The following is a 14610-nucleotide window of genomic DNA, read 5'->3' as shown; positions in this document are numbered from 1 at the left end:
ATTGCTGCATTGCAATGTGCCCCCAGCAGCACAAACCTGTTTGATGGGCACCAGTACACTCCTAAGGAAACATATCAGAATATGTGGGGCAAGAGAAAAGAGAAAATAATGAGAGAGGAAATGGGGACAAGACAGAGGTGTGAATGACAAAGAAAAGTTAATTATGAGAAAGCAAGAAAGAGGGACTGCAAGAGAAATAAACAGTTCTACAAAAAGCATCCACTTGGACTCTTTGAATTAGCATCTTTTATTGCCTATTTTCAGTAGAAAGTCATTACTGACCCTACTTTCTGTACCTGTCTGTATTATCCCATGCCAGCTCACAGAGCAATCAGTTAGCATTCCTTCAAGTCTTGCACTGACGTGACTTGAAGATCTGAGATATAACCTTCAATAGTCATTCAAACATTTAATTTTTTAAATCCTGCTGCCATTTTCTGAGACTTAGACTCCATGACCTCTTTGCACCAGAGGACAAAAATTATCTTTGCAAAAAGTTCTCCTTATTTCTTCATTAAATAGGAATTCCAGCATATTCTGTTTTCCTAAAGAGGTGATTTTTTTTTTTTTTCCTGTAGATTGCTTTTACAGTTTCTTGTGCTATTATTTATGTTGTGGCCATGAACTTAATTCCTCCCTGCCCTGTCATTCTTTTTTTGCTCAAGTTCTGCAGCAAAGCCTTGACCTTGGGTCTAGGCCCATTCAGTTCCATGATGGGAGTGCCTCCAAGAGGTATGAAATTCAGATAACCAAATGAGATCCAGAGGTCTATCTCCAGGTAAAGCTGGCATTTCTCATAAGGTCTCTGTATTTCTGCCTGTGATTTCTGGGGAAGGTGAAGTGTTCAAAAATACAAAGGAAAGAGATGACACAAAGTAAGTAACAAAGGAAAACTGTGACCAAACTCTGGGCAGTCTGGTGTCCAGGATACCCCATCCCTGCTGTCTCAGCTGAGCTGGCAGAGACCCAGTGCAGCGCTGTGGGGCAGCTGCAGCTGCCTGTGAAGTCACATCCTAGGGACTTGAGTTGTCTTTTTTCCCCTGCTTCTGATTGTATTACAAAGTGTTTCTTCTGCATCTCCTCTCCTTAACAGCAATGCTCCTCTCCCAGCTTTTTGCAGTGGGTCTGCTTTAAGGACAAGCAGAACTGGATCTGTTTCTTGTGGGTCTGGGACAGATGTGCATCCCTCTTCTCATTCATTACCTTTCCATTTTTCCTTGCTGCTTATGCAGACCCTGGTTACCCTTCAGCTTTTCTGGTCTTTCTTACCTTGTTCTTCACCTCTCTCCTCTTCAGATCAGTCTCTTACTATAATTTTCCTTAGGTTACACTGTGTAGTTTCTCTCTTCTGGTCTAACAGTAATGCCCTTTGCTGGCAGTGCTCAGCTCCCACTTCTCTGAACATTTTAAACTACAGAAAAGCAAAAAAGATTCATGTACTCTCTTCTAAACTTCCTAGTGGGTCTAGCAGGAGGTGATGCTCTAAGGACACACTATGGTGCTGGCCTCCCACTCAAGATAAATATTGAGTGAGACTGATCAGTGGCTCTACCAGGCAACACTCAGAAATAGTCCTAACCTTCACCAGATTTTCTCTGATGTTTGTAAAAAACTTCCTGTGTCAATAGTGGCTGCTCCAAACCACAAGAGCCAGTTTTGCTCTCTGTTTTGGAATTATCCACGGAGTAGGGTATCCTTTATGTAATATCCTGTATGTAAGAGAATGAATGAAAATTGATCTGGATGAGGAATGCAGAGTGGAGAATCAGGAGATGTAACCAGTCAGGTCTTTCATCAATCTATATGTTTGATTATGAAGTGAACCACATCCATCTAAGAAGAAACTGTTTTAAGTAAATATGAAGAGTGCTCTATTGTGAGGGCAGTTTGAAGGGACAACCTTACAACAGCAGAAAAGTGGCACTATAGTTTTAACAATATGAAAAGATAGTACTAGAAAAATAATAATAGGGCTGATTGGAACAGGAGATGGTAACTATAACTGATTCATGCACATATACTGAGCAATTATATTATACATAGAATATATGTGTATGTTTATTCATAACTTATTACACCAACACTGTCACTGAAAAGAGGAGAAGTGAAAGGCCCTGAAGTGGAAAGGTAGAATCAGGACGGGAGAAATTATCTTCCCTTGCTGAAGTTTGTGGCTCTCTGCAGCTCCCAGTTTGAGGCTGAACAAAGCCTCAGTAATGCCATGCTGATTTGCAGATGTCGTGTACCCCAGCCACGTATGCTTTGTGACACTCTCTGAGTAGTCTAAGGCTCCAAGGAGCATTTCACAGCTCCTTGCTCTCAGTCACTCACACTATAAGCCTATGACTTCAAAGGGACATCTGAAAGGAAATGTTTGGAGGAAAAAAAAGAGAAGAAAAAAAGAAAAAGATTGCCTGCTTGTCCTTTTTTTTTTTTTTTTCTTCTTCATCTCATGATATAACAGGCTTAAGATACTTTAGTATAACTACTTCTCAGTATGTTGGTTTTTTCTTCTTTCCTTATAAAGACCACAAAAAGAAACTGGCAGTGAGGGAGAAAAAAGCTGTGTGATGCCAATCCAGATGCTGTCATCTTAGGCTTGTCAAGGAGCAAGCAAGTGACTTTCCATACCTAAGCAAACACCATGGGTTGAGCCAGAATGATGACCAAGATAGTGACTTACAGATTTTTTTGTATCAGGACTTTCAGTCGTAGCATATGCAAAAGCATATACTGCTCCCTGCTGCATATCCAGTCATAAAGATAATTTAAGAAATCTTTGAGGGTTGCTGGTGCCCTTTCAGGCTGCAGACAACATCACTAAGATGACCTTCCTCATGTTCCTGAGTATATATGAAATTCAGGTCTAAAATGAATCTACTTAAAGAATTTAAATATGTTATCCACAACATTTAAGTTCTAAACATATATGAAGTCCTAAATGGCTTTCATGAAGTTACTAAGGAAGTTTTTGTTTTGTTTTGTTTTGTTTTGTTTTGTGTTGTTTGTTTGAGAGGAAGAGTATAAAACTGTGTGGAAAATAGGGTTAATTTGTTTTCTACAATGTCAATGAGTTAATTTGGATCTTTTTGTTTTTGTCTGTCACATGCAACAAAATCACATTGAATATGTGATGCACTGAATGACACTGAATAGTTAAAATGTCTTGTCTGTAGAAAGACATAATGGATTTGTAGTCAAGTTAAAGTTTAACCTCTTAATCTGTCTAATGTTATAGTTGAAAAAATGACCTTTAAATTTAATTATCCGCTTCTTTACATTTACAACTTTGCAAATGGGCATTTTAAAATGTCAGTCATCTCTCTTTGCAGAGATCTGTAATAATTTTGTATCAACTTACAATAATGCTGATCGCCCTAAACAAACGTCACCCAACCCATGATGCCACTGACAGAATAATTTACTCTCCTAGATGTCTGAGGTTTGCATATCTCAGACCATGTAATTCATCAAGAGAAAGTGTGTTTTTTGCATTACCCCCCATGTATCAGAAGTATTTCAAAACTTAATAGATTGTGGTTTCACATCTAAATAAAGAGCCTTTTAGTAACTCAAGCAGTAAAAATCTCAGTAACTAACTGGGGATGGGTGCCATTTTCCTGAGAAGGGCCTTACTACAGACAAAGATTTACATTATTAATTTTTTAGCAAACAGAAAAATCTCAGCAAATAACTTAGTATGGATTCTACACAGGAGACAAACTATGTCAGTATATTAGCTTTATTTTTGCATCAATTCCTCAAATGTTTGGAAGAGCAGGCAACACTTTTAAAATTTTCTTTTCAGGGGGGATACCCTGGGGGTCTGCTCTTTTTGGAAACAGTTGTCATTGTGACTGCCAGGTGCAACAGAGAGTAGAAAACAATATTGGTTTAACTATGTGATAAAGATGGGCCCTGTAGGAACAGATGGCAAGGAAATATTTCTCAACACAGCATCCAGAAGTATCCAACACACTGTCTCATAATATGAGCTACCATGATGCAGACTGACCACTCTTGTCAGCTAGGTGGTCAGTGCAGAATGATAGCACAATGAGGTCAAAAGATAACTGTCTAGCTTGTTATTCAAAAAAATAACTGTTCTAGCATTTCTCATACTCCTGCATACAGAAATCTCTGGGGACCTGGGAACTCTCTGTTGATAAGAAAAGAAAGAAAAGTCTGATATCATCACTGCTTCATTTCCATCAACAATCGTGCTTATGCTTCTCAGACCTGACACAAAGATGTCTCAATTATTCACACGGGCTGAGACAAAATCAAAACCAAACAAACATAAAGAAAATGTGGAAAACCACAGTTCTTTGCTTACATCTTACACAGAGGTGTATTAATTCTTTCTTTCATTACCTCCAAGGATAGTTATTGCAAAAGCACAATCCATTTAGATCAAAGATAGCACATTTGAATTGCGTCACCTGTGCAAAGAAGATCAAGCATGTAAAAGGCATTCCCAAATAACACAATCATATCTAGTAATAAAACAAATGTCTTTTCTAGCTACTGCTGCTGGGTCTTATGATTTATTTAATTAATACTCCCCACACTTCTGCACAACCTGTTTATAAACAAATATAGTGGCAGAGTTCATAGCTATTTTCAGCTAGAGATTTGGCAGAGATTAAGAGAACTGAACTCTTACTCGTTTTCTGGGACAATCTCTTCTTTCTGTCTTGTAGTCTTCACGGGTGAAGGGGGTTTGTTGCTTTGCATCAATGAACTGGTTTAGTGCTCCAGATAGTGAGAAACTGGTGCATTTTACCTTGAACTAGAGAAGAGTCAATGTGCCTTAAGCTCTCACGTAAATACACATGGACTTCAAACACAAATAGAAATTTGAGTTTCAGGCATTCTACCAAATTTGTCATAAACCTGCTGCACACAGCTTGCAAAACCTTCAGTTCTTTCAGAACTAGGAAGGAGTGATGCTTGGAACAAGTTAATAGTAATCCAGCCCATTCTGACAAAAGGAGTGTGCTGAGAATAAATACTATGTTGTAAAAAAAGGAACTGTAGGTTTCATAGTTTCTCTTTAATAGTTTATGGTACACATTGTGCTTCTGTGGTCAGAAAATGATTCAGTCTACCTGTGTTTGTAAGGGTCAATATAAAAATAAAGCTTACGTAGTAAGCCTGAATGAGCTTGAATGAATCAGTCAAAAGTTTTGGTATTGTAAGGCTCTGTACCAGAAGTGACAAAAGGTGTTTGGGTTTTTCTCTTTCTGAAAAGAAAGTTCATAAACTTATATTGAGACTTATAAGCAAACTGAGGAGGGTAGTAGTATTAATGAAGGGGAATGGCAAGAAGTTTAGTGCTTTGCTTTAAGTAAAAATTGATTGTTAGGATGCCTATATGTGACTTTTTTAAGCCTAAGAATTCAAGACTGATCATAAGTATGTGGCATTTCTTGTTCCCAGACAGCCGAGGCACACAATTTGTGTGTGTCCTCTTTCATCACCTTGGAACACAGTAAAGTACTGTGAAAAGTCTCCTGGGAGAAAAAGCTAAATGAAAGCTCTCTTCAGACTCAAAAGAACATCTTGAATAAGAGCTTTCCATGAATAAAGTATGTTTGTCTCTCCCTACCCAGGCAGGCTAAAACAAGCGTTAAGGTTTAAGAAACCATTTGAACTCTTGTGAGATTTTTTTCTGAACACTCTCATCAGCTATGAAATAATCAGCCCACACGATTTTGTCTTGCCAGCCTTCTGACTCTGATGAGCCTGATTTCTTCAGAGTGGGAAACTGCTGACACAAGGCATCTACCTGCTGGTGAAATTTGCTTATTTACAGGAGTCCTTTCTGTTTTCCTCGCCAGGTCTAAGCATTAACAAGTCTGTTCCTAGCAGGGACCTCTGTACCCTCTCTGTCAGTTCCACAAATAAGAAGATGTTGAAGCATCATCCATCTCCCCCACTTTCAGTCCAGGCACAGCTTCCCAACACCAGCTCACCTGGAGACTGCAGGCAGGGAAGTCTCACATCCTGTATCCCCCCCACTTCCATATACTCTTCAACTACGACCCAAAAAAGGCTGCTGTGCCCCATCCACTGAGCATGAGAGATTGTCTCATTCCTCTTAGTATTAACACAGTTGTTATTACCTTTGGGAGCAATAGGCACTTGCTAGCTAATGGTTTCCTTTAGGAAATGCTATCTCTTGAAAGCTGAATTTGAAATAAGCATATTATGGTGAGTCACTGTACAGTTTCACTGAATTTATGAGTGAATTTCAACTGGGATTGTTTCTGGAGCACCCAGGCAGTGGGGCAGCATCAGGGTCCTTACCCTTTTTGGAGCCTTGTGCAGTAACCAAAGTATCAATTAGGGAATAACTCATGTCCACAATGGGCAGATCATAAAATCAGAGCGAAGGAAGGTATATAGAAAAATCTTCTGGTCTCCAAAAGAGCTGCAAATGTACTTCTCTTAAACTAAGTTTAATTACAGTTCTTAAAAGCATCCATTACTTGTCTATTGAGTACTTCTGGGAGATTACACTCTGTTGTCTCTGCAGTTTCACTTAGATTATTACCAGCATATTAAAGTTGCTCTCCAAGATATCCTCACTTCATATTTTCACTGTGGCAAATATACTGGATGGACAGAAGAGGCAATTTTAAACAGGTACCTCTGAAGAACTTTCAGTGTAAGCCAACCAGCACAGCTAACTAAGCAGCACAGCCCATTTCCTGATACTTTGAAAATATTCAGAAAATACCTGCATGCATTTTTCTCTCTCAGGACACATGTAAAAAGTCTGTGAACGAACAAAATGCAAATGCATCCCAGAGTCAGATATTTTTGACACCTGCTCTTTCACACAGGAAAAAGGTTCTCTTGCACACTGTATCCGATCATGCTCAGCATAGTTTGTACCATCCTAATTCAGTACTTTTTCTTCCTTTTAAGGGACGGAATTAAGTGTTTTTCTTCCTTCCCTTCTTTTCTCTTACAACCAGGACCCCGGTGATCTATTCCTCTTGTGTTGTCTTGGCCATCTCCTTATGTGCTCCTATTTTTATTCAATGAGCTCTTATATCACCAACAGTGACAGCAGCTACTTCAGAAAATACAAAAGGTGGTTTGGGTTAATTGCTACTAGAACAATTATTTTTCCTGCCTCCTTGAAATAAATTTGTTCTGCAACAGATAGAAAATCAAAATCCCATAGTGTCTGCAAAGCATAATCTCTCTCTTTGTATGTATGTATGGTACACATATTTATCTTGTATTGTAATTTTGTGATTTCTTATCCTTTTTGTTCTTTACTGATATATTGCTTGGGATCTGTACTGCATTGTTTTCTGTTTGCCTGTCTTCTTGTCATGGTGTACAGAAGGATTTCAGACAGAACAGTGAATAAAATTGTAACAAAAGAAAGTCAAAATAATCCTAATCAACAGTAACCAGTGTTTCTGTAAGAAAGTGAACACCCATTGAATGTGCAGTGTCTGATGTCTCTTTCTCTACATTGTCTGGGTTTGAGCTTCAAAGAACTAATGTGAGCTCCCTCTGTAACCAACAGACCTATCCAGTCATGACAAAAACGCACAGATATTATTTGCTTGTATTAGATTCACTTCATCTGCTCTGCAAATGTGCTACCTTTGTGCAGGTTTATATTCTCTAAGAATGAATTAACTCTCAGGCTGTTAATGAAAACAGGAACCACGGGGAGGATATTACAGAATTTTCATTAAGTGAGGTGTGAATTTCCTCACATCAGCGCCGGCAGTGTAAGCCCAAGTCGGAGAGAGCTGGGAGCAGGGGTCTGCTCTTTAGGCTACATTACTCATCCAGTTTCCAATTTCAGAGCCTGAAAACCCATGGTAAATTGCTCTGAAAAGAATTAATGGGTAAAATGCCCTGTGTGTGCCAGTGGCAAAACTTCTATTGCTTTTGGTAGGTTCAGGACTTTTCTTCTACAAAGGGAAGAAACACAATTGGTATCTAAGGACTAGTCACTGATCACTCTTTTATTGGATGCAGAATTGTATTCTTGTTTCCTGCTCTAAGCTGTCCTAGTATCATGCTTGCTGTTCACTACTAAGGAGGAAAGTCTGTCTCCAGTACCCTTTCCAACATTCAGAGAGCCCAGCCCAGTGCTTCCTCCTTCTAAAGGGCAACACTTCCCCTTGCTCCCCTGAGCACAGGGTGGCACAAAACTCCTGGGGGTGCAACTGTTGCCATGCATTTGGCACACATCATTTATAGCAAAGCAAATCTGTGAAGTATAAAATCAGGTTCAGGGGTGGATTCTAATGGGTTTCTGAGTATTCCAGAGCTGCAGATGGATTCTGTTTTGCAGACTTTTTTCAACGTGTGTTTGCTGGACAGTGCTGCCTCACATTTAAGCATCTGCTACAGGTCATCCAACACATTCTGTTTATGGACAAATGGATCTCTCTGAATTTCACAGTTTTAAGTTCATAAGGTAGTATGGAATCCTTAACTGATAAAAACACTTTGTATATGACAGAGGCTACCAAAAGCATCGTAACAAAGAGCATAGTAATGGCATTATGAACAGATACAATAAGCAGCAGAACTGAGGAATAAAATCCCATCTTTGCCCTTCACCGATTCTTTGGAGAAGATGTGTATCACAGAAATACTTTTTTAAAGTGGAAATTAAAACTGTAGAAATAGCTGCAGGAAGCTCCTGGAAGAGTTGTTTGGATGGAATGGAATGGAATGGAATGGAATGGAATGGAATGGAATGGAATGGAATGGAAGTCCTGGCAAAGATGAGGTCATCATACTAAAAACAGAAGAAAGGGAAAGAAATTATGACTGCCGTGGGCCAGTGTTCCTCTGAATAAAACAAAATAGATCTGTCATCAACATTTTTACTCAGGTCTTGTCATTAAGTGAGTAAGACAAAAGAATAAATTAGTATCAGCAAAACAAATTGAACTCTCCCTTGTTCACCGCCCACCTCCTATAAAAGAAAAACTGTTCCCTGCAGCAGAAACATTAGTACTAGAGTCAGACTTTTCTTTAGCTCCTTTATGCCACTCCTGTGGTGTAAGGTAATGGAAAAGCTTCCAGACAACTGATATTTTCCCCCTGCTGGAAAATCTCTGGGTGGCTTAGACCCAACATTTAAAAACACTTTAAAATGTGAATAACTTCAAGTTACCACATGTGGCCACATCTAATAGCACAAAGGGCGCTAATTAAAGTCGTCTCTGTGGAAAAGGAAAAGCAAAAGGCAATGCTATAAATATGTTCCCCTCTAAAAAAAAAAAAGAAATCAATAGAAACTACATGAAATTTCTCAGAGAACTGTTGAGGAGAAGACTGGTGTGTTCAGTTCAGTAACAAACCCATACAGAGTGCCACAAGAGATGCAGTATTCCCAGGGCAACTGAGATTTGCCTTCAGGTCTGGGGATTAAAATCACCACTGAGAGAAATATGGTGTTTCCTTCTTCAACTGGCATTACTTTCTGTATTGACTCTCCTAAGTGTCACCACTGTGGTGGTGGTGGCTGTCTTCAAATGGGCAGTGGCCTTGAATATCCCCTCCTTTCACATTAGCCATGGAACAGAAGCTACACCCAGGGAAGGATGTGTCCAGCAGATCAGAGATATCTATTAATTTAAAAATGCTTTTGTCTGGTGATTGATGCATCTTAAAAAAATAGTTTGAGAGCAAACCAGAGGCTCAGGATCAGTGACAGAGGATATACTGTTTGATAACCTGAAATATATGGCCTGTGAGGGGAGGTTGAAGTAAATGGGCTTGTTTAGCTTGAAAGCAGATGGTTTTGGGGTTACCTGATAGCATCCTGACAATACCTACCGGAAAACTACTGGGAAGATGGAGCCAGTCTCTTTATAGTGGTGTATGGTGGGAGGGTGAGAGAAAACAAAGAAAAGTTTTTGATGATATTTAAGGAAAAATTCTTTTACCCTGAGGACAGCAAAGCAGTGGATCAAGATCATGTACAGGCTCCATCCTTGGAGTTGTGTGAGACACCATGGAGGAAAATATGAGCAACCTGGTCTGAGCTTGACACTGACCCTGCTTTGAGCTGAAATTGGAGTAGAGACTGCCTGAGACTACTCCTTCAACCTGAACTATTTTGTGCTTCTCTGGTTATATGATTCAAGCATATGCCATGAAGTCTCCAGGTATTACGGATGAGGAATGCACATACTTTTGTTTAACATGGAGTCAGATATTAGGAAAGAAATCCACATAATTTTACAGAAAAAAATCTGGCATCCTGACAAAAGAACAGCTGAGGGAAAAGAGAATCTGCATAATGCAGATTCTTGACTTCTTAAGAGGTGACAGGTGAAGGGCTCCTGCAGTATCTGCTCTGCACTAGGATTATCTGTCCCATGTCTTGACAAGGGGGAGTCATCAGCCTGTAGCCTGCAATGTGGGATGTCTGCTGCTTCCCAGGTGCTGATGCTAACAGATTGTCCCAGAGAATGTGAGAGATCCCCCCGTCCTGATTTTCATGGCTCTGACATGTTGTTGATCACCAGGTATCCTTTGGAATCAGTCTGAAAGAACAAGCCCCCAAGGATGGATGGAAGGACCCAAAGAGAGCAGCTTAAGGAGCCCAGATCAGACTCCTTCGGTTCTGTTCCACTTCTGGAATTCTCCTGGTGCAAAATGTCTAAGACGAGCGCAAAACGATATTCTGGTGAAGTTCAGCTACTCAGGTACATACCTCAGATCATATCAAAGTAAAAGACCTTTAAGCCCAGACGAATCCAGCCCTCTGTTTTCCCTTATTTATTTCCTTGCCCTAACACAAGTTTACATACCTTGGTGTTAGAAGCAAATGAGAAGATCTGTACTCTTTTCCAAACAAGTACTAACGTAGGCACAAGCCAGAGAAATGACTGCTTTAGGAGGCCCTAGCAGACCCATAGAGTATTTATTAGTCAACAGGAGCACACAGAGGTGAGCCCATGACATGATGCATCTCTTTTCTCTCCTCTCCAAATTGTTTTTATCAGAAACACTGATAGCTGTCCAACACTGATCCCAAGCATGGATCAGGCCTTGAAGGAGCAGCTGTTTCCTCTCTGGCTATAATAGCCTTGACAGGAACAGAGGCTGTAATGATGATTCAGCTTAGATTCATTTTCCAGAGCAAAGGTTTAGCACAGAAGAATCAAGAAGATAAACCACATACAGCACAACCACAAAGGCTTCCAGGAAAACAGGCTCATTGTATTTTTATTTCAGCTGTTAATATGGTAATCCTGATTTTCATCCATCAGACTATACAGAGTCACTTCATTTGAAGAACAGTCCAAAAATGAGAGTGGTGTCCAGTGAATAGTTACCTCCATAATTAGTTCAGCTATAATTACAACCCCATCAGATCAGCATTCTCTTTTTATGGCTCTCCTAGTAGTATCAGAAATATACTTTGCAAAATACTCGAGTACAAACAAACTGGAAGGATGTGTCAGTGCAGAACCATTACAGTAGAAGGGATGATGATACTGCACACAGTGACACAAAGCTTTGAAGGAACAAGAGATTTGCTTTAAAAACAATGACTTGGGTTAAACTTCTCAGAATCAGTGTCTACCTCTGAAAAATTTGGGCTAGAACATCACTCCTGACCCCAAAGGCACCTCAGGGACCCAAATAGTGTTAGTCATGTCTGTTTCTCCATTTCAGTCTTCTGTCCATCCATTTTATCTCTTTCTCCTGCTCCAATTGTATCTTGCAACTTGGAGCTGAAAGTCTATAGGGCACAGGTGATCTCTCTATCACGTTTGAGCAATGCCAAGCACAGTAAGTCTTCAAAACACTCAAGAGAGTATCTAACTGCATGGCACACCACAGTTCAAGGTAAAGGAGGGAGCTGGAAGTTTGCTCGCCTTTTCACTTGGTTGTTTGTTTTCAGGGCATCCAGAGAAATGGGCAATGACTGAGCTTGTTTTTAGCATTGTGCATCCCTGTGGTTACTCAGAGCCTGTGCTAGCTGGGAATTGGTGAGATTTTAGGGACCATCATGGATGACAGGCATTTCCACATACACACACACAGAGCTTTTGCTAAGGGAGGGCTAGAACAATGCTTAAGGAAAAGGAGAAAGCAAGGTATGAGGAAGAAGCAAGGGAAGATAAGAGGATTCATTTAATGCAGTGAAGCTGGGCTAAAACCTGGATCAAAGCCTTGAAATGATACCATGAAGTTGCTGTGAGCCTGGCAGAACTGGCCCAAGTAAGGCTGATAAATAATAAGTGATTCATACTTATCATTCCCCTTCTCTTTCATCTTTATGTGCTGAAGGTAAGTGAGCCCTTATTCTCTATTGCTATGTGTAGTGAAACCTTAAATAAGCAAGTGTTGAGCTCCAGTTGCGATAACAAGAACTGGCAAGAGCCTGAGAGGTTTGCAGGATTTTCCTCAAAAATGGTAAGAAAACCCAAGAATCCTACCACCCCCAGCTGCCCTCTCCTTCTTTAGATATTAAAACAGCTCTGGAAACATATAATCTCTTAAATCCTTATATATTATTGCCTCACCTGCCTTGAAATGGTTGCTGATATTCATTGCAGATTCTTGAACACTCCTGCATCCTCAGCCAATATGCAGCTCTGTAACTCTGCTGCACTTTAATTCCCAGTGAATCACTGCAAGGGGAATTCAGCTTCCTGCAGAGAGGGTCACAGGGGGGTAGTGTCTTTTTCCTGTCAGGATGAAATTAGGCCGGTACAACAAAATCAATCTACTGGAAGATGGAGCCCTATTATATGAACTTGCATGATGTCCCAGAGTCAGACTCTAACACTTACTAACTTTTCTCTGTGTTAGATGTCTAGCCTACTTAGGCTCATTAAATGATTATATTCATCTTCAGGTACATGAACAATTTGATAATACCTGGTCCTAAACCTGAAAGTAATCCCAGAAGTGACAATGGGACTACCTGTGAGCAGAGTCTCATTTCAGACTGCCCCACAGTGTCTGTATTAAATACAGTATCTGCAAAAGCACAGAGTGTTCTTGGACATTTCAATCCAGTCAAAAAAGTCAAAAAGTACTGGGGAATATGAGAAGAAAGAGAAGGTAGGATATTTTTAAGTCTGGGGTTTTTTTGTTTGTTTGTTGTTTTTCTTTTCCCACCATAGAATCTAACTACATTGTAAGTGAGGACTTTTACCACCTAAATGTGTTGTTAGTTTAAATTTCATTTTAGTGAGCACCCAATATTAGAAGTCAGCTTTTTCTGAATGTTGAGAAAAGATTAATTCTGTGTATTTGCAAAAATAGGCTAACTAATTATCTAGGTTTAATTTTGAGGAGCTATTTGAACATTATTGTACTGACAAAGGCTCACAAACCCAGAGAAGATTTTTCTCCCTGGTGACAGCACATTTCAGGCCCTGTTTTAGGAGGTCAGCTCATGACTCATCCAGAAGAGATTTTACCTCATTACTTCATGCAGGCCCTTAGGAGTGCTCTATAAGGTTACTCTAATGAGAACAAGGATTTAAATATATTTTCAGTTACTGTGCATTTACAGGTAATTCTGTATGTTACACAGATTTAAAAAACACAGTTTCTTTGTAAAGCCTTTCCATTGCTATTTCAGCCCTTGTCAAAATTCCTAACGTGCTTTTAGCTTAATCCTACATTTCACTAAAGAGTTTTGAAATCGCCTCAGATGTTCATATGAGGAGGAAAATAGTACTTGATATTGTACAAATTTTGCCAATTTGAATGTTACATTATTCATTAAGACATTATAAGGTGCCAATATTCCAGTCCTAAAGAAAGGGAAAGATCATTGTTTCCACAAGGAATGCATCCTTCCAAAGGTGGAAAGCAACTCTGAATGGTCTCTCATCAGCCACAATGTGAGCCAGTCATGTCATAGTCCCTCATCCCAGAGAGGACTTACAGGCTTAATACCTTTAAGAACCACTGTTGCTGTTTACTACAGTCTCAAAAATTTGCAATATCTCATTTATTTTGAGAAAATTATCTTTCTCCCAGAGCAGTTACTGTGGAAAAAGTGACTTTCTACAATTTACATCAATGACTTTTTTTCCTGCAGTGTCACATACTCTTTTTTTTCTTTTTTTTTTTTTCCCCCCTCACTTAATTATTTGTTCCTGAATCATATTTGGTTGAGATCTGGTGTATGCTGGAATCTATTTCTTATCCATATTTTGGTGATGTATTTCTGCATTACCTTCCTGACAATATCCTGCTGCTATGGATACTGCATGTGTCAAACAGAAGTTGGTGACTAGAGAGTAGCATGAAAGATGCAGGCAGTAACATGATGGAAGGAATATGAGGAATGAATGTGCCTTCATAGGGCAGAGAGACTTGGAGATGATTTATTGCCAGATGTGAAAATGCAGCAAGGAGCTTGAAGTCTTTAAAGGAGGGAAGCACAGGTATGGTAAGGAGGTAAAGAGCACTAATCTTAGGATGAAGATGAAAGAAATTATTAGGGGCAGTTGGTAGTAGGACAAAAGTAAAAATATAGCAGAGTATAAATAAATAAATAATAATAAAAAAAACAGGACCAAGGAAAGGTACAGTAAAACAGAGCTGAAAGCTGTGTATCTCATGATACACAGA

At 39.6% G+C, this 14610-nt stretch overlaps 1 protein-coding gene across 2 annotated transcripts in view; it reads right to left on the bottom strand.

The window, feature by feature from the left end:
- Positions 1 to 14081, bottom strand: part of CHRM2 (cholinergic receptor muscarinic 2) — a 32082-nt gene extending 18001 nt beyond the window's left edge. Inside the window, exon 1 of one of the 2 annotated variants that reach the window (XM_071727030.1) lies at positions 12540 to 14081. The gene's annotated coding sequence lies outside the window, so the exon portion shown is untranslated. Of the gene's footprint in view, positions 1 to 4666; positions 4771 to 12539 lie in introns of those variants that run through there. The other variant, XM_071727021.1, reaches the window with a different exon arrangement.
- Between the last annotated feature and the right edge of the window lie 529 nt (positions 14082 to 14610).

Source organism: Heliangelus exortis, chromosome 1, assembly GCF_036169615.1.
Source record: "Heliangelus exortis chromosome 1, bHelExo1.hap1, whole genome shotgun sequence".
Classification (NCBI taxonomy): Eukaryota; Metazoa; Chordata; class Aves; order Apodiformes; family Trochilidae; genus Heliangelus; species Heliangelus exortis.
This window is presented reverse-complemented; position numbering and strand designations above follow the sequence as displayed.